Source organism: Macrobrachium rosenbergii, chromosome 10 (genome assembly GCF_040412425.1).
Source record: "Macrobrachium rosenbergii isolate ZJJX-2024 chromosome 10, ASM4041242v1, whole genome shotgun sequence".
Classification (NCBI taxonomy): Eukaryota; Metazoa; Arthropoda; class Malacostraca; order Decapoda; family Palaemonidae; genus Macrobrachium; species Macrobrachium rosenbergii.
The window spans coordinates 22,750,277-22,771,168 of record NC_089750.1 but is presented as its reverse complement, the minus strand read 5'-3'; positions in this window follow the sequence as shown (position 1 = coordinate 22,771,168).

Here is a 20,892-nt window from a genome sequence, read left to right as displayed (position 1 = left end):
GTGGCTGTGTCATGCTCCCCTACTAACACCTGGGGGAGGACAAACAAGATCAGATCCTCTCGGATTTTATTGTTATAGATAATGAAAGAGTGATATTCCGCATTACTGTCGTGTTCTTTTAGGTTGGGACATAACTGTCCACTTTCTATATTTGAGAATGGTTCGGGTTCGCAAATGTTTAATTTTGCAGCTGTATGACACCTGTATTATATCAGCTATACTGTGCATATCACTATCACCAGTTCAAGTTCTGTTTCCCCAAAGCATCAGACTGTGTATTATTGTAAAGGAATTTATCGGAGTTTTCCGAGGTGCAAAACAATGACCAGGGCCTTCATTTTTGGTATATAATTTTTACTTTATTTTGTCTATCTTCAAGTCTTCGTTTTGACCTTCCATTTTTTTTATATTGATTCGTTAACATAGTGTGGTACAAAAACACTATTCAGCTTTAAACCATCACTAAAATGAGTGTCCTAGCATGAGAGTTGAATGATCAATGAAATGTCAATACCTAATATTTTTTTTCCTTGTTGGAATGAGCAATAGCTAGCAAAAATATAACCATAGGCCTATATTAATGGAGAGGATAACGTATCATTTAAAACTTCATTTTAGCATGTCATTCCACCCTTCATTATCATTTGGCTTTTTATTTAACATACTGCAATACTTTACAGTAATTCAGCTTTAAATTAACTTTAAAATTGTGTATTGTAGCATGAAAATTAACTTTATGCGTAAGATCAATTAACCCCCGAACATTTTTTTATTTAAATCGTATTTTGTAAAATAAGTTTTATAATTCATTCTTTGGCCAATCACTACAGAGTATAGCTTGACAATTTTTTGTTCTGTCATTTCTTTGCAATTATGGCGTCATACCACTTGTTTCCTTAAATACTTTTATATTTATTTTAATTAATAATTTATTCATTCTTTGTTCCTTGCCCAGTATGAATTTTTATTAGTGCCGTTACTCATTCTTTGTTTCGTTTGCATCCTTGTAAATAACATTAACTATCTCTAGGCATCTTGTGCTTGAATCTCAGTAGGATGCATATCAAATTTAAAGTTCATATTTCATATTTTGTATCATTCGTAAAGATGCATATCATTTGTTAACCAAGAAAAATAACCCTAAGTAGAATTATTACGAAAATAAGATATTTTCTTCTACCCCTCTTGAATGTGTTAGTAAATGCACATCCCTTCTTTTGTGTCACCAATGATTTCGAGCAAAATGGTGTATCTTCACTAAGCACCCTTACTTACCCCATTTCATTTTTTATTTAAAGTAATTTCCACCATGGTCGTGTTGTATTACGTAACCAAAATGGCTGTACTTAACCTAGTACAATGTTTGTTTAAAGTTATTTTAACTATGGTGTGCGCTGTATTACATAACCAAAATGTCTGCCGTAGTTTTTTGTAAGCAGCCCAGAAACTCGAGCTATTTTTAGTGGAGCCTAGTGAAGAAAACCTGATAAAAAGGATACGACCAGCAGAGTTGAAGAGTATGGCAGTCAAAGAAATGGGGTTGCACTAGTGTGCTAATTATGCCATCTTTACCCTAGACTCTACAGTAGTATCCCTGTGGTTACAGGTGTTGTGTTTGATAGATTATAAGGCTCCTTTGTCTTGCTGTCAAGAAATCCAATCATCGTTAAGCCAGGCCTTCATGGTGTTGCCTGTCATTTTGTTTCTGGACAGGCAACTGGCAAACTTGGATCCCTTGTCATCCCTCCATGTCTCCTTGTTTGGACTGGTATTCAGCATATTTGAAAACCCTGTCATAGCCAGTCTTCCATATTGTCTATTCTTCTGTGCTTTGATAGCGATTTGTCATCCGAGGTTCTTGTCTGTCCTGAGTTCAAGACGATACTAGGCATGCTGTATTCTATCACTTGGCGCATGACTTCAGGAGCTAAATTGAGCTGATGTCCACTGTCCCTGTTCTACGCAAACACTCACTTCTCTGACCTGTGACCTAGCATGATCACCTGCAGTACCAGACCTCAAATCTCCGTAATATCTGTTGAAGCCACAACATTCCATCTGGCACTTAGTTTCTGCTATAGTAACCAACATCCCCCGGTGCTACTTTGACTTGTTATCTACGCATCACCTCCGAGGCGCTAGTACTAAACATGGCCAATGCTTGGTGGGACGCCGTGTTTACTACTAGCCCCTCAGGGATAAAAGACATAATTTATTAATATAATTTGTCGACCACACAATACAAAAATGGTTGTATATAATACTTTGATTCCCGAGGGGCTAGTACTAAACGCCGCATCTCATTGAGCTTCCACCATGTTTAGTACTAACACCTTGGAGCTAATGCAACCCAAAGTAGCACCCATCCCGCTCCTTTCGAGTAGTATGAAAAGGACAACTAGTCCAGTCAACATAATCATTGTAATCCTGATAGCCAAGCCCAGTTAATTTCCATAATTAAAATTTACTATTGCTATTTTTTTTTTACTGCTATACCCTCAGAAGAACCACTTATAAATGGATACTCAATTCCCAAGTAATAAAAAAAAAAATTCTGTCAAGGGAAAGGCATTTTCTTCCTACAGAAAGCTTAAGAGATTGAGTGGACCAGGGTCTTACTGGCGTTTTATGATATTCATGAACTCTCTTGTACATATTGGAGGAGTCAGAAGTTTAGGTATTAATTTGGCAATTTCCGTTATTTACTTGCTAAACAACACTACTTCTTACCCTGTCTGAAACATGTGCAACCGTGATACAATCAGCAGAATTGTAAGGTAATTTGTAATTTTCAAGGTACAGTAAATAAACCAGGACCTCTCATATAGGGGTACCCCTCGGCATGATCTGGAATCAGTCAATAAAACTTGGTCATAAAGTAGTTAACTGGTGGTTATGGGATGGGTGGGGAATACCTTCACTCACCTATTGTCACCACGCCTTTTCCCTTTAGCATCAGGGATGAATTGGGGTGGCTTCAGGTGAGAAATAGGATAAAAGGCTCTGGATTGTTTACCTAAGAAAAATAAATATTACCGGTACTTCAAAAATGCTTAAGCTGTTCCTTCAGAAATACAAACCATCACCTTTTATGTAAGAGGTTTACCTCTTAAGAGGAAGGTCGTCTCTTTCAACTCCCTGGCAAGTTGGAACCCAACCAGAAATGCCATGTTCCCAGTCACAATCAAAAGTGATTCCTGAACCTCCTGTCTGGTCTGACATAGGGATGGCAGAATGATAGGGCTCTGAACTTTACCAAGAAATGTCTTGAACCTAGCTCTTGAAGAATCGTTATTGTGTGCGTGCATGTGTTACTTGTGGTGTCTTGTTTGTTAAGTTTCTGACTTTAGTATTTGTCCCCATAGCTCCAAAAAAGTTCTTACTGCCAGTGTCAATCAACACAGTTAGAAAATAAGGTGGCTGCGATATAACTGCATGAAAATTGTGAAAAGGTTGCCATCATAGCTTGTGCTTTTGGCTTCAGTTGGACAACGGTAGCGACAATTGTTCACAATAGGGCACAGATTTCAGCCGAAGTCAAAGATGAAGCTCCAGGGATTAGGAACACTGTCATCAACAAGAATAAGAGGCAAGATCTACAGAGAAATGGAACATCATCTTTCCCTTTAGATTTAAGGGCAGACTTATCAGCATGTCCCCACAAGCCATGTTTTGATTCAGGAGAGAGCTTTGTCTTTGTTTAAAGACCTCAAAAAGAAGTTTCCCAGTGACCCAGAATTCAAGGAAAGTTCGGAAAGATTTATTCAGTTCAAATAGTGACGTCTTCACATCGTCAAGGTCAAGGGCATAAGTCTGTTTTCCAATGAATTTGCAGTACACACTATTCAAGTTCCTGGCCACGTTTACAAAGATAGTTGAAGAGCAGCAATTTCTTTCAGAGCAGATATTCAGTAAGTACATGGTCTTTACTAGAAGAAAATGCAAGACTCTTCATTCTTATCCTTGGAGAAGAAGGCTGTGCCAGGCTTCAAGGCTGCAAAAGATTACTTGACCCTTATGTTGAGAGGCACTTATGCAGGTGACCAAGTTAAAGCCACTGCTGCTCTTCCATTTGGAGAATCCTCAAGCGCTGAAGAACATTCAAAAACCTCCTTGCACTTTTTCAAAGAGATGGATCCCAATGCCAAACACTGCCAAGATTATGGAGGCCTGTCATGACTTAGTGGTTCCTTTCAGGATGATCTGGAATGAAAAATTTAACAATGGAGTTTTAGGCACTCTTAACCTGTTCTTGCAGCTGCTTGCAAATCCAAAAGAAGAGGTTCATCCATCAACATCATCACTTATTCTCTACTTCCACTTTCCTCCTCTGCCCCATTAAGCACATCACTGTTACCCACCAGTTACATTTAAATTTATTTTTGGCTTTTCTTTATATTCTTCATAATCAAAATGTATAAATTTGTTAAAAATACAGTAAAAAATATTGAACGACTTATTGTTTTAGGGATTTTATATGGGATTTCTAGGGTGTCTCAAGTCTTTTTTAAAGGGCTTGTTCAACTTAAGTCGCAAGTCTTAAAACAAAGTCTTAAAACAAATTAATGATGTAGGGTGAAGTATTATTGTATAGCTCGACTGCAACCCCCTTGTTTAAAGGGAGAGCAGAGAGATTAGCATCCCAATAGCCTAAGAGGGAGAAATAAGAAAGGGAGAGGTACAGTCACTCTTACCATTCACCCACAAAACTTAAGCTTGCAGAGTACTCGGGTGAGATACTTTTCTGTCTTAAAGGAGCTTGGGTAACAACGCAATCTGTTGAATATCCACGTCAGGTCCCAGGAGAAGGTGACAAGGAACTTGTGGCTGACATCCCCCAAGAAGAATGAGATAAAGGTAGTCTGATATCTGCATATCCCTGACCTGTGAAACTATAAAGTTCTTTCCGAAATGCCTGGGACACTTCCACAGGCTTAACTTCATGAACCCTTTCCTGTAGCTGTCAACCTTTGGTGTTCCTTGACACCTTTTTATGCTTGCCATTACTAACTAAAAGTCACAACACTGTGGCTTAAGAGTTTAGGTTCTCTTAAAATAGTGCTCTATGACTCTCACAGGCATTGAAGCATCTCACCCTGGTCACCACCAACAAAGTCTAGGAGGGAGGGGATCCACAAACTTTTGTATCTTTTGTCCAAGGCCAACAGGTTCTAAGTTTTCCTCATGACTCGGTAAATGAATGAGAATGAGAGAGATCCCCACCACTCCAAGTATCTGACTAGATAGGATAAGATGTGAGACTCCAAGATATGCTCCATTGTGGGTAAGGCTAGCAAGAAGACTATCTTGAGCCTGAGCTCCAAGTCTAAAGCCATCACCAAGAGCTCCAACAGTGCCTGAGTTAGGCTATGGAGAACAAGAGTCACATCCCATTTAGGAGAACAAAGTCCCCAGTGAGAACAAGACTGCTCAAAGCTCCTCATGAGCATGGTTAACTCTGCTAATGTAGAGACCCATACCATTCAGTCTGAAAATCTAGCTTAAGGATGAATGGATAGCCATTTACAGCTGACACTGAGAAACTTGTCTTGACAAAGGCAGACAAGAAGTCTGCAATCTCATGAAAAGGATTTCAGACTGAAGAGAGACCCCTTCTATGACGCTAGTCACAAAAGATGGCCGACTTCCTTGGTACACGTTCAACCAAGATCTTGGAAGTACCCTGACATTTCCAGCATAGTTAAGTGAATAAAGCCTTTCTCTCGCAGAATCTGCTGGATAACCTCCGTCCATGTAGCTGGAAGGACTGTACCACCTGATGATACCCCTGTACTGGAGGGAACCCCATCCCTCCGAGTGACAGACTACATGGGAAAACCATATAACTTCCTGGTATGTTTCACTGAGGCCAAAGCTTGAAAAAGAGATCCAGACCCTTCAGTTGAAATGCCTGGTTCAAAGCTGAGTGATAGCCTTTTACCACAGACTGTCAAAGTCAAAATTCTTTACATATTCCATTAAAAATTGTTATTACAGTAAAACCCCGTGCGGGGGTGCGTACCATAACCCCCCTGCGAATAGCTAAAACCCCCGAATACTTAGAACCCTTCTAAAAACACTTAGAACAGCCTATTTTGATAGTTCAAACACGAAAAAAACTAGAAATGCTTATACAGGTATTATACTACTTACGATGGGGTTAGGTTCCAAAAAAAAACCATCGTTTGTTGGAAAAAACGTATCTCGAATACAACCTAGCCTGCACTAAGGTATTCAATACCATGTATACATATATGGTAGCCTACCCTACACTATAAAGTATACTCTATACATACACAGTAATTATTAACATCGGCTAATTCTGGAGGTTCATGCAGAGTGACTTATGATGATTCAGTACAAAGAAAAATTGAATAACAAACAAGAATTAGCTTAGTCAACACTATGCTATATTGTATACATATACGGTAGAATAGCCTACAGTATACTGTACTCTATACAGTATTCATATATTGTATTATACAAACATCAACATAACGCATATGCATCTTTTCCATGGATCTTTTAAAATGTTATGCCTTAATTCACTGTATCCAGTAATATTGTATATACAGTAAACACCCCGTATTCGCGTTCTCACGATTCGCGGACTCATGTATTCGCTTATATCTCTGTGGGACGTATCTACCCATTATTTGCGGGAAATTCGCCCATTCGCGGTATTTTTCACTGAGAAATATTCATTAATTACTGTATTTTCATATCGTTTTCATGACTAAATGCACTTTTTGTGATAAAACTATTAATATACTTGGCTATAAGCATTTTTAGAGGGTTTTTCTTGTGTTTAAACTATTAAAATACATAGTTCTAAGTGTTTTTAGAGGGGGTTTTAAGTATTCGCGGATTTTAACTATTCGCGGGGGGTGCGGTACGCATCCCCCGCAAATATGGGGGTTTTACTGTATTCTTATATTGCTTTTGCATTTTAAATTGCAATTGTAGTGATCAATGTTTTGGTTTGGAAATCGGTTACGCGGTAAGTTTATTTCGCCGTAATTAAATCAGTTCAGAGCGCTTTTCTTGCTTCCAGTTAGCGTAAATGAATTTCTAGATACATTATACAAAAGTGTTTTTAAGTCAAAATATAACATAAATACATCTCATTGTGACATTAATTTAGCTATTTTTTCCGTTAATAGATGACTTTGGCCGTTTGGGGGCGTTTGTTTTGTGTAAAAAAATCAACATTCCATTCACTATTTTCACTTGATTTCATCGTAATACGAGCTTTACATATTTATCGTTTATTGATGTAAAAATAGCGGTAATGTGTTCTTTCATGCCCAGTAGTTTTGATTAAAATACTTTCTCTCCAATTTCAATTACAGTCGAGTTTCATCCATGTTGCTAATGCACAATAATTTATAGTCATTAGCAGCTTGAACATTGTTTTCTCAGCTTTAGCTACCACTTGCAGCTTAAATTTAGCAGTATATTTCCTTGCCGATCTTTTATCCATACCACATGAGGGTATAATGTAAAATTATATCAGTCCTATTCCACTTAACGTCATTTGTACTATAACTACAGTAATTGTGTACTACCGTACGATGGCTGAAATACAAGCAAAACGGCTGTTGTTATCCGATTCAGTGATAGCAAAGCAACAGTTTCTCATTCGGCTGTTTATGGCTGTATGCATTTACACAAGAGTATAACGCTACTGACAATACTTTTATCATTTTCTTTTACTTTTTAACTAGAAGATGGGATAAAGAGATGGAGGAAAAGAAGTTGGTCTATTGTAACTTGGTCTCTCTCGCTGCCTGATTGTATGCTGCTGCCTGCGCCCACGTGAAATTTAAAAATATTTTTTAAATAATGTTATATCAATATTAATTGTGTTAATTGCTTACCCCATTGAAAAATCGAATTATCGTGAGGCGAATTATCGTAACTCGAGCACTACTAGGGTACCTGAGTATTTTAATAGTTTTATCACAAAAAGTGCATTTAGTCATGAAAATGAGATGAAACAGCAGTAATTAGTGAATATTTCTCAGTGAAAAATACCGTGAATGGGTGAATTTTCAGCGAATAATGTTCCATAGAGAAATCCATGAATAGGTGAGTCTGCGAATTGTAAGACCGCGAATACAGGGGGTTTACTGTACATACATTTCATTACTCATTCCTGGGAAACATAAGTCTATTCACATTTTTTTAAAGTTTCTACATAATTAGCAATATTCATTATCAAAGCACAGTACTATATCTAGTATACAGGTGGTATATTTCAATACAATATCTCTTATATTGGTAAAAACACAAAGACAATAAAATTTTCAACACTATGCAACAGAAGTAGTAAAATCAACAGTTTATACTGTAATGATATAGCCATAAAAGGAATGTGATCCTTAAAAAGAATCAAGTTTATACTCATCAGGATTAAACTTTCAAGTCAGTAAAATAATAAATTACCTAATTCTAATAAAAAGAACATGTAAACAGAGTTTATGACCAAAGATAAAATTTCACAACTTTCGCTCATTATGGAAGAGGAAATTTCTAAAATTCTCTGAAAACCCATGACAATGACGAGAACAAAAGGTTAAAAGATGAAGAGTTACTCATGTTTGGAGTAGTGTGCAATCAGGTGAGACTTAGATGAAGATATGGTTTCACACCTTTTTATAATTGCAGGTAGATGATTCCAAAATATGGGACCAATTACATCTAGACACCTCACTCCCATGAAAGTTCTCAGAACTGATAAGTGATCCTGATGCCTTGTGTTAATGTCCTCAGCACAATTCTGGCCTACCATTGGTAGGGAAAAAAGCCATTCTGGCAGAAGTTTATTTCTGATTTTGTAAATTAAGAGGCACATATCATAAAAGTATTTCTGCTCCATTCATAGCCAATTCGATTTTTCAAATATTGGAGTAACATGGTCATGCTTTCGGGCACCTCCAACGTGACCTTTGCGGTGAAATTCTGTAGTTTCTTGACCATTTCCAATTGCATTTTATTGGTCGAACCCCAGACCTGCAAGCAGTAGTTTAGGATACTCGGTACCAACGACTGTACCACCATGACTTGGTAGTCTGGCTCAAATCTATCACTCATTCTGTTAAGATATAAGAGGATACCAGTTACCTCTTTGCATAGTTAGTCAATATGCGCATTAAAAGTCATGCTACAATTAATGAAAACTCCAAGGTTTTTAGCTGTGTGTGATGGAACAAGTGTCACACTACTGAACTTTGTTTGTATTCTCTGGGATGAGAAAGATATACAGTCTTGATCCGAAGGAAATTACTTGTGTTTTGCTTTTGCTAAGTATCAGACTGTTACTATTAAAATAATGTGTAGCAGTAGTCAATATATTTTTGGCTCTTTTTATCAAATTATCAAAGTTTTCCAAGTACCCATTCAACAAAATCTGGGTATCATCAGCATAAATAACAAGAAGACCATCTCATATATATTGTGTCAGATCATTGGTATAGGTAAAAAACAGGCACCTGTCTCAGCAAAGGTAAAACAGGAAGTCTGCAATTCACTTGACAGATGCTCTAAATGAGTGACCCCTTTTACAGCACCAATTAAAGAAGATAGCCCACTTTCCTTGATACACATTCAGCAAGGAACAACGGACATACTGTACCCATATATCTTCTGCACAGTCCTCCAAGAAAAGCTTCTCCTTTGCAGGATGTACTGATAACCCCTAAGGATGAAGCTAGAGTGTGAACAGTCTGATGGTACATTTGAATGTATGGCTAACAAAAGACAGTGAGCCATGGGGGATCTCTCACAAGTACATTTCAGGAAGTGGAGAGTTCAGTGGAACTCTTGCTAAAAGGTTCCTGTCATCCAGCCACCAAGCCAGACCATCTATGATCTGCCCAATCATGGGCATGAGTCAAGAGGTAGGATCTTTTGGGGCTGACCAGTGTTGCTTCAGCTGCCATTGAAGTGAGCACATGCAGAAACATATGCCCATGTGGAACGAGCTTTTCTGAAGATGATACGTGGCCAACGACAACCTGTCAAAACCATGGTAGTTGTTCCTGCTGGGACAGGAACTGCACTTCAAGCTACCTGAGCTTGCTCATGTGAGAATCTGACAGCAAAATCTCACTGCTGCTGAGTCTATGAATATGCCCAGGTACTCTGCCTGATGCTTTGAAATGAGATTCAATATCTCCCAGTTTACCACACTCCCCAGCTTGCTGCAGAATGAGAGAAGGCGATCTTTTGTTCTGGAGGGAACCAGACCCAACCAATTGTCCAGGTAATACAGTAAGCCCAAGTCAGGCTTAGCCAAAGATCTTTGAATTGGTAGGCAGTCCCATTGCAAACAAAGCAGAGGTATCTCAAGAGGTCTGATGGAAAGGTACTTTAAAGTATGTGCACTTCATGTCTATTGAAAGCATAAGTTGCTCTCTCTGATGGAATCTGACACAGACCGTGATGTTTCCATTACTTCTCCACTATAAAGATGTCACTGTAAAACCCCAGAGAATGGTTGTCTACAACTTCTATAGTGCACTCATAAAAGATTTTGTCTGAAGGATAAGTAAAACCCCAGAGAATGGTTGTCTTGTGGCAACTGATGAGGGAGGAGTGCCCTTTCTCCCTTCCCACCAGTCACTGCCTCCATGTTACTTGTAGTAAAAAATAATGGAGATTCTAGCACTGCTGTTCAGGGTGAGAGAGAAAGCTTGTTGAAAAGGGTGTGACAAGAAGCTGGCTCAAAGAAAGTCAGCAGCACATTTCCTCCCAAAACCAGCAACCTCCTGGGTTTTGCCTTCTCTTCCTGAGATGAGACACCTGTAACAACTAAGTCTGCCAATATCTTCAACCACAGATCGAGCCATAATTTAACCTGGAAATAGTCATTGCATTGGACTCCATGGCTCCTAACTTAGAGGCCAAGGAGGACATACCTTCTTGTTTTTTGGGAGTGTTTCCAGTGGGAAATCATTTATCAGCCCACAGACTGATGACTCTAACACTAAGGGAGCAGTCTCTTTGTTCTTTGGAGTGTAAAACCACCTCTAACGCATTAGTGGCAGGCTAGGGAGCTTGCTTGATCTGCTGGAAAATAGGAAAATGTCTGACCTGTTCAGAATGTTCACCTAGCCAAAAAACCATGAGCAAGCTAGGACTACAGCAACCTGACCAATGGTCTCACTTCAGGAGCAGACCTGATGGTAATGTCAATTGAGTAGATTGCTGAGGTTCAGGAGGAGAGGGGCCACTCAGTCCTATCAGATCCTCAGCTGAGCAAGCTGGGTCCTCTCCAAAGAGAGAGAGAAAGGGACAGAGAGAGAGAGAGAGAGAGAGAGCTGCAAATGTCTGTACCTGGGAGAGTGGTGTTTGATCAGCCCTCTGGGTACCTGGAGAAACACCATGCACTGTGGAAGGCTGTCTCAAAAAACATTCCCTGTCAAGGCTAACCCAACCTGTATAATTCTCTATATGCAGTAGCAGCCAGAATAGTGGACAGGTACACGTACCCCGAGCCAGGGGTGAGCAACAAGCTAAGTGGGAAGTGGCATGGTTGTGAACAAACAAATCATCCTCATCCTGATGTGTGCAGAGAGGAGATTAGTTGGCATGTACATGATATGGAGACTGAGCACATGCCAAACAAGCAGGCAGTGCTAGCTCAACTGGGAGTACTTCCTGGTAAGTACAAGGGAATGAGCCTAACCAACTACCAAGCTTGCAATGGCACAGACTCCACCCAGTGTGTTTCCAAAGAAACAAAGAGGAAGAGGTAACCCCACTGCCTAAACAAAGAATCCGGAGACTGAGCATGTCCAAAGCAAGCAGGCCATGCTGGTTTAGCTAAGGGTGTTTCCAAAGAAACTCGAGAGAAAGAGCCCAGAGCAGCTCTTGTGTCCAAGTGAGCTAGGGTGGGATATTGAGCACACTCAGTGAGGTCCATGCCAGCCCAGCCAGAAGATATTCAGTCATCTGTAAGTGTTCAAGAGCTACTGCCATCCACCAGAGACTGGGAAGAACATTCATTTGAAGACCTGCAGAACTTCCTAAGAGGCCTTCTTGAACTTCCCCTTCTTCTTCCTTCTGTGGGAGGAGTAAGAAGTTGAAGATAAGGAAGAGTTAATGAGGCAGAGGAAGAACAGCTTGAATTTTTTTCCCTTTCCCATCTCATGCCATGCTTGTCTCTAATGCCAGAAGACTGTTTGAGGGACAGAGTTGTCATCAGTGCTGCAGCATAAGAATTAATGGATCTGCAACAGGATGTATGAACACAACAGGATCCCTCTCCTTAGCAGACACTGGAGCAGTAGCATCAGGAACAGGAGAGACCTCCTTAGTCATGGTCCAGAAACACTGCAAAATAAGGGATTCCAGGGATTGTTATATAAGGAACACAATTACTGAACAGATGTCTGCACCTGGCATATCAGACAAATCAGCAAGGTTAACAGTGGGTAAACAGGATGTTTGGGTCAGGATTCCACTGCAGGAGGGCGTCAGCCTGAGCAACCAAGTTGTATCCTAGCAAGAGGAGTAGGAGGAACCATTAGTAAACAGCAACCCCCACAAGCTGGAAGAAAGGAACTGGCAGGATTCTGCAATGTCGTCAGGGAGGTATTCCCCTAGGAAGAGGCTGACAAATGCATCCTATCCCTCTTTCTCTTTCTTCCATACTTTTTCCACTGAGAGGAAGACCAACCTGAGCACTCCTTTTAAGGGGTAAATGGGTGCACAGCTTACCCCTGCAAAAGGTACATCTGTGTGGCATCAGCACTTAGAGGGGAAATGAACCACTGCATAAATACTTGTCCCCCCAATAACTTTGGTGTTGTTTTTTTCCATGCTTTAATGTGGACGAACAAACCAAACAAAGCAGTCAGCAGTCATTCAAAAGACACAAATACTCACCAAAACTCAACAGACAATTTAGCAGAAAGTGCAATGAGAGGCCTACACTAGATGATGACCGAAGAAAAAGTGCTTGGAGACACTATAACCCCATAACAACCTTGTTACCAAGTTCAATTACAATCCATTTCTACCTCATGCTGAAAAATACTCCTATATAAAAGGCTATGTTTGTATGTCCAAAGGAACAAAGTAAGTCACAACAGATACTGACTTCTTCCTAAGATGAAAAAATGAGGACATGAGATACAAGAAAAAAGCACAGCTAACATACATTCAAGTCACATAAAACTAAAGAAACAAGGCGCTTGTAATAAAGTCATCAGTCAAGTTTATTTTACCAACTTTTAACAATGACTTTTGGCAAAGACATAAATTGAGTTTGTTGCCTAATGCGCTAAAACAACAAATATCCTCTGCACTCTGCTTTACCTGACACTAGGTAGGCTGCTGCTGCAGTGTGTTGTTTTCTAGTATCAGGTATAATACTGCTCAGTTTTGCTTAGAAATTTTATTTTTACTACAACTAAAATGTGGGATAGCTTACCTAGTGCAGTTGTGTACAGTAATTTATAATCTCCAAATCTTTAAGTGAGGAACAAATTCATTCCTACTTTCTGCTGATGTCTCCTGAATTCAGGTGTATCAGTTTTATTTTCTATTCCCCCATGTTATTTATTACCCCTTCTCCTATAACTTGTCTCTCTTTGCAGGCTGATTTGCCTTTAGAGCCCTCTTGGTTTACAGTCTGTTGGCTTTGTTCATGAGGGTTTTCAGCTAAAGATTTAAAGAAAGAAAGAAACTAATGTGGTTCCCCAGGAAAGCAGAATATCAGCTTAGGAAATTGTTACATATGCAAGTCTTATGTAACGCCATCCGTAGATGCTTTCACTTCAGAGCTAATGCACTAGCATTGCATAATGCTTAAACGTATAAGTATAACCAATTATTATTGTGTTTAATATTGAATCAGACACAGGCTTCAATCCTGAGTGGTCTCCCACACAGTTACCACAGATCCGCGCACACCTGTGGATGAAGAGTCCACTCTGTGGGGAGCACCTGATTGCGATGGCTCAACTCTTCTGCAAGGACGTTGAGCTTGCCCTGGATGAACTGGGTTGCTAACCTGTCTGACTGCAGTCCGCCCATAGAAGAAGGGACCTTGCTGCCTTGTAGAGGGAGAACAAGTGTGTCCCTGCTTGCTTCTTCTATATATGACAGGGCGGTGATATTGTCCGAATGCACAGTTACTGTCTTGTTGTAGACTTCTGACGCAAAGTGCTGCAGACTTAAATGAGTTGCTGTCAGTTCCGTGACATTGATGCCAGAGTTTCTATTCCCCAGACCACATTTCTGACACTTCCTTGTTGCCTAAAAGAGCCCCCAACCCAGATCTGACACGTCTGCATAGAAGTCTAGGTCGGGCTCAACTGAGGGGGGCGGCTTACCCCCCAACAGTCTGCTTTCTGACCTCCACCATAGATCTTCCTCAATTTCCTGAGAGATAGGGAAGACAAACATATCTGGATGAGCTCTCTTGTTCCAGCTGGCCCTTAGATAGAACTGAAGAACTCTCATATGGAGTCTTCCCAGGGAGACAAACTGTTCCATGGAGGCTAGAGTGCCGAGAAGGCTCATCCATTGGTGGCCAAGCAGGTATGGCGGGAGGGGAAATCATTCACTTTCTTCAACCATGACTCTATTCTTTTGGGGGACAGAAAAACCTGAAAACTCCGAGAGTCTATCGTCATCCCCAAATATAGAATACTCTGCGTTGGAATCAGTTGGGGCTTCTGGGCGTTGATCAGTAGGCCTAAATCCTGTCCTAAGTGAAGGGTGTTCTGAAGGTCCTCCATGAACCTCTCCTTCGAAGGTGATCAAAGAAGCCAATCGTCTAGGAGAGAGATGTTGACTCCCATAAGATGAAACCATTTGGTGAGCGGAGCAAGGACTCGACATAAACCTGAGGTACCACCTGGAGTCTGGGTGTACAGGGATGTGGAAGTAGGCATCCTGCATGTTGATGGTTGTCATCCAGTTGCCTTGGTGAATGGATGACATGACAGAGTAACTTGTTTCCATCTTGAATTTAGTTTTTTTGACAAAGAAATTCAAGGCACTGGCATCCAAGATGCCTCCTGATGACTTGGGGGCTACAAAGAGACAATTGTAGAAACCATCTGACCTGACATCTTCGACCACTTCGATGGCTCTCTTCTTGAGGAAGGATGAGACTTCCTCCAAGAGAGCCGAAACCTCTCCAAGCCTACGGAGTAGGTGGTCAATGCGATAGAAGTGTTGACTGAGGGAGGCTTCTCCCTGAATGGGATGGAGTAGCCCTCGTTCAATACTTTCACAGTCCACTGCTCCGCTCCCCTTGTGCTCCATCTCTCCCAGAAATGGAGGAGCCTGGCTCCTACCAGCGCATGGAGGACAGGGTCCTCACTTCAAGAGAAAGATTTAGAGAAGGACTTTTTAAATGAGCGAGACAAGAACTGGAGATTCATCCTCAGTCTGGATTGAGCCCTCTGTCTGCCACCACGAAAGGGCAGCGGCTGAAGGGGAGAAACAGATTTGGTGCTAGCAGTTGAAAGCTGTCTGGGGCACCTAGTCGATCGACCTAAAAGGTCCTGAGTATTCTTCTTCTGAAGCAATGTCATTGACAGTGGATTGAGAGAAAAGGTGCTGGCAATTAAGAGGAGGGAAGAGCAAAGCTGATTTCTTCTAAGCAAAGACGCCCCTTGTGGTGAAAGAGCACCAAAGATCACCTCTTTTTGAGTATTCCCATGACGAAGAGAGAGAGAGCCATCCCTAATGCCCTTATCGGTACATGAAAGGACATCAAGCCAAACCAAGGCGACATCTTCTGGTAATGAGAAGTGTTTAATCTTCTGAATTAATGCCCCCACTGACCAATCTAAGAAGCTAAGGACTTCTAAAACTTGAGTCTGACATATCAAGGCTAACAAGTCAACAATAATAAAAGTCTCAATAATTGAAAAAGTCTCCAATCTAAGGAAAAAAGTCTTAACCTGCGACAAAAGGTCTTGCAATGGAACCCTATCATAAATACAAATGCCGAAGGCTACCAAACTAATCAATACTTCACCAAATGGAAGATTCATCCAAAGGGGAAAGTGTCAAAATTTCAAAACCAAGCTGGCTGCTCATGACTGAGCTTCGGTTGAGAGCCAGCAGAAACAAATTGAGCTCTCTGCTGAGTTGTTCTTTTACCCTGAAAGTGGGCAGGGTCAAGTCACCTACACTAGCAAACTAGCACTACACACAAATTTAAAAATTTTAAGCTGCCGGCGAGTGAGGCTGTGAGTAATGTAATTACTTGGTAAGTTAAATATATAAAATGATGGATTCAGATTATAGCTCTACTGCCACCCAACCCATGTTAAAAATTAAAGTGGAGAGCGTCACATCTAATAAGCCAAAGTTCTATGATTGGATGCACAATTGTGCAACTTACCTGCAGTCATTCTAGCATGTGCTTGGCCCGAGTTGCTATCTCACAAGGGGAGGAAAAGAAAGACGAAAGAAAGGAACCATTCACTCTACCATACAGCCCAACTTTACGCCCTCCAAGTACCTTAAGCAGGATGCTTTTCTTTGTAAGATGAGCTTGGGTGACTACACCACCTGCTGAGCAGCCACTACAGGTCCCAAGAGGAAGGTATCCAGGGGCTTGTGGGTGATATTCCTAAGATAGAATGAAGTAAAGGTGATATGATGTCTCCAGACATCTGTCATTACCTGTGCTTCCAAAAAGTTACTCTGGAAAGTAATGGGCAGTCTTACACCACTGACTTTGTGAGCTCTCCCCAGAGCTCTATGACAGTCCACTTTGCAGGATGAGTAAAAAAAGTTGTCCTACACATCCTGTGACTGCTGGTACTAACAGAGGCATTGACACTTGGGCCCAAGAGGTTGGGTCTTTCTTAAGTAGTACCTAACAGATCTCACTGGGCATAAGAGCATCTTGTACGCACCACCATCAGCAAAGTCGAGAGGCAACAGAAAAATTCTCGTATCTCTTGTCAGGAACTGACAGGTCCTGGGTTTTACTGGGAAGACAGTCTTGACTGAAATCTCAGTGCAAGGACTTCCCCTCGACAAGATCACCCTTCACTTCCCAGCTTAAGGGCATAAGATGAGAGGGAGGGTTGCTGGAGGTTAAACAATGCTGTTTCAGCTGCCACTGAAGCAAACAGTACTGTGAGATGCCCTTGAGCATGGGTTTCATCAAGGATGACAGGTTAAAACGGATGACCTGCCAAAACTGCGATGGCTGCAAGGTGGTCGCTTATTTTATGTTCTGGAGCAACTCCACCTCAAAGGACACCAGAACAGCCAGTCATTGAGATTGCACAGAGGGCAATACCATGTGCAAGTGAGCCCTGAGCTAACACCACGGTAAACATTCATGTGAACACCTAAGGGGCTCGTTCCCAACCTGAAGCACAGGACTTTGAACTTGTAAACATAACAAAATTGAAATAATATACATACTTAATTTAAGATTTATTTTTCAAATACTTACTTCTCCATTACATAGCTCTTACTTCCGCGCCAGCGGGAGTTTGACAGATTTAAACAAAAAACGAGAACACTCACTTTTCTATGAATATCCTTCTATCCATCTACTTCCCCCACCCCACCAGGGGACTAATAGGTAGAAACACCTGTAGCTGGCAGCCTACTTCTGTCCACTTTGAATGTGGAGAGGTAGGGAGGGCAATTTATATAATGGAGAGGTAAGTATTTAAAAATAAATCTTAAATTAAGTACTGGTATTTATATTTTTTAAATGAGCCTTACCTCTCCATTATATAGCTGATTCCCACATCTGAAACAGGAAGTGGACAAAGTGAAAATCAGCAAACCCTTAAAGGCTACTTAGTAACAAAATATTTGTACAAAACAAGCGTTTGTTTTACCCAGTGAATTCAATCCATAGGCTATTAATGTCGCCTCTGGAGGATTGTCACTCAGGTACGAGATCCTCATCATGAAGATAGCTGAGGTCCCTTTGGAGGAAGCCCCCTTCAGCAAAAGGAGGGGTAGGGTTACTGTGCCAAAACCCTGCAGAGCCAGTGATGGATACCAAACAAGTACATATTGTCACGATGCATATCAAGTACCTGGTTATTACACAACTAATCTCAAAATTCAAAAATATACCTCACTTCAGCCAGATACCTGAACTCTCATAACATTAATTATTACGACTGAGTACTCTAAAGGTAACAGTGATCCCTTAAGAAAAAACTTATTTATCAATCACTTGAAAAAATCAAATTAAGTTTATCAGAATATGTGTGAGGTATCAAAAATTTAAACTAGAAATATTCTAGAGTAAAAGGGCATCACTCCATCAAACAACTCTAACTGTTTCCCTGGTCTTAATTCACTTTAGCAAAACTAAAAGAACAAAACATGTTTATCACTTTGCCTTATGCACACACAATCAGTCCTATTAACTTGTGATCAACAAATGAAACACTGTTTTTCTAAAAATGTTAAATACAAAAATTTATTTTTAAATTCAAAGTTTATAACTAGAATTCACAATCTGAAAAATTTATTATTACTTGAAAATAACACAACACTCAATTAACTCTTGAATTAAATTATGAAACAAAACTAATTCACAAAAACTTTATCAGGAATTTAAATTAATCAAGCAAAATTTAAACTATCAAGAATTACTCAAGATTTAAAAAGAAAATCTTAACAAATGAAATATTAAATCAAGTATGCAATGTTAAATTACCAAGAAATATTTAAAATGCTACGTAAATAAATGTTACATCACAAACATAAAAAAATGTGAAAATATGAAGAGATTGCAAACAGAAATACACACAAAAAATACACATAAGATTTATCAATAATGATTTCACTCGGTCAAAATTTCCTAACTTATCATACCATGGTATTAATAAGTAAAATTCACGTTACCTTACACAAACTTGTGAAAACCTCTGTAAAATCTCTTGCTGCAGCTGCGTTACCACAAAACACACTTTTTTACCAGGCGCCGTTACAAACTAAATAACTTTACTAAATTCAGATCTCAAAATGCTAATACATGACCACAAAACACTACATTAAAAGTAATCTCTTTCTAAGAACGAGAGAGAGAGAGAGAGAGAGAGAGAGAGAGAGAGAACCAATTAAAACCAAATTAAATGGTCTCAGAAATCAGATTGAAATAGATTTTAGAATTCTAGTAACATGTAAAACAATTACATGATGTCATTAAAGCATTTTGGGTGCGAGATACAAAAAAGTTCAAGAAGCAGGGAGGTGACGTCATTAAAGCATTTTGGGTGCGAGATACCATGGAGAAATTTCTAGAAGGAAAATGACATCATCCCAGCAAAACGTATTGAACGCAATCTTACAAAACATGGCGTAACTGATCAAGACACGTATTTTTTTCTCTCAAAGTGGCGTACGTGACTCGAACAACGCATGTAACAACATGAAATCACTCGTCTTGAGCTCGTATGGGACGAATCGGCATTTGTTATCCAAACCTGTCATCACAACCCAAAACAAAGCATTCTCTCTTATCTCAACTGATGACAATTGAAATGAAACAAGTCTTTGCTGGACACACGTGTTCATATACTACGCTTTTATCAAGAAAGATATTGTTCTAAACTACGTTACTATTAAAATTGTATTATCAATTCAAAATTATGCTATTAAGTTACTTAATCATTAGTTCTTTTGAGATCTGATGCCAAACTAAATATGACACTTCAACAATCATCATCATCACACATAACACATGAAAAAAAGTAAATATGTCAAAATTATAGGAGGATATATGCATTACAAGGCAACATCATGAAAATATGTACAAAAAAGGTATACTTCTAATACTCAACACTGAGTACCTCCAAATTTCCAAAAACCACAACCATGTTTAAAAGACAGTACATAGACCAAAAAAGACTACCTATCGATTCAGGATATAATATCCCCTGCACAAACCAGAGGAGTTAATGCTTTGCAATAGTTGTACATGTATTTAATCTCCGCCCCATGAAGATACGTCAAAGCAAGTACAAGATTATCATGCCACTGAGTGACTTCAATATCTTATCCAAGGATAAGTTCTCAAATTTAAAAGTTGTAGCCATTGCTCACATGTCCAGTGGCTTACATTCCATTAAGGATAGAAATTAGCATGAAAGTCCTTAACCAAAGACCCAGTGAAAAGGAAATTGCATTCTACTCTTAGGAAACTCTGGTTACCATATCACTCAAGACAGAACCTTTACATCAGGTTTAATTCTGTTAGCTTAATTCCAACAATCCTTACAGACAGTACTGAAACCCCAAGGGGTCAAGTTCCTCAAGTCCTAGTGACTCCAGGCTAGGTAAAGATACTGTTGTAAGGGCCTAGCCCACAACTGTACTTAGCTCAAAATAAGGCAAAAAAAATTGCCTTGTCTTTAAGAAGTCCTATCTTATCTAACTGAGATTGTGGTTCTCTAACTCTTTAGCTGGTCTAAGGCTACTGTGAAGTTTCCATAGAAACTTCTTGACAAGGAGTTAGTTCTAAACGGTTCAAAGGTCAACAAAATAATGAACTGAGGAACCACATACAGATTCCAAGGTAAAGTACATAGCAGAGATCTGGGAAACTCCAATTTAACACATTGAAAAACATCTACATTTCTTTAACCTAAGAAAAGCCTGTAGCCAAAGCCAACATGGCCCTTCAGCCTGAGAAGCTGCTACAAGAAGTTTCCTCATGTTTGAGAAACAACAGAAACCTAACCATGTTTATAGAGGTATCAGTGCTGGAAAAAAACCCTAACGTGGGACCATGACTTACACTTTGACCACTGGTGTTGAAAGAATCGATTAGTAGTTTTCTCCCATCACTGATTATGGCATTATTGCGAGATCCCGCCTTGGGCTCACCAGAACCAAGGACAATACCAGGCAGTCATCTGTAGCTTGTGC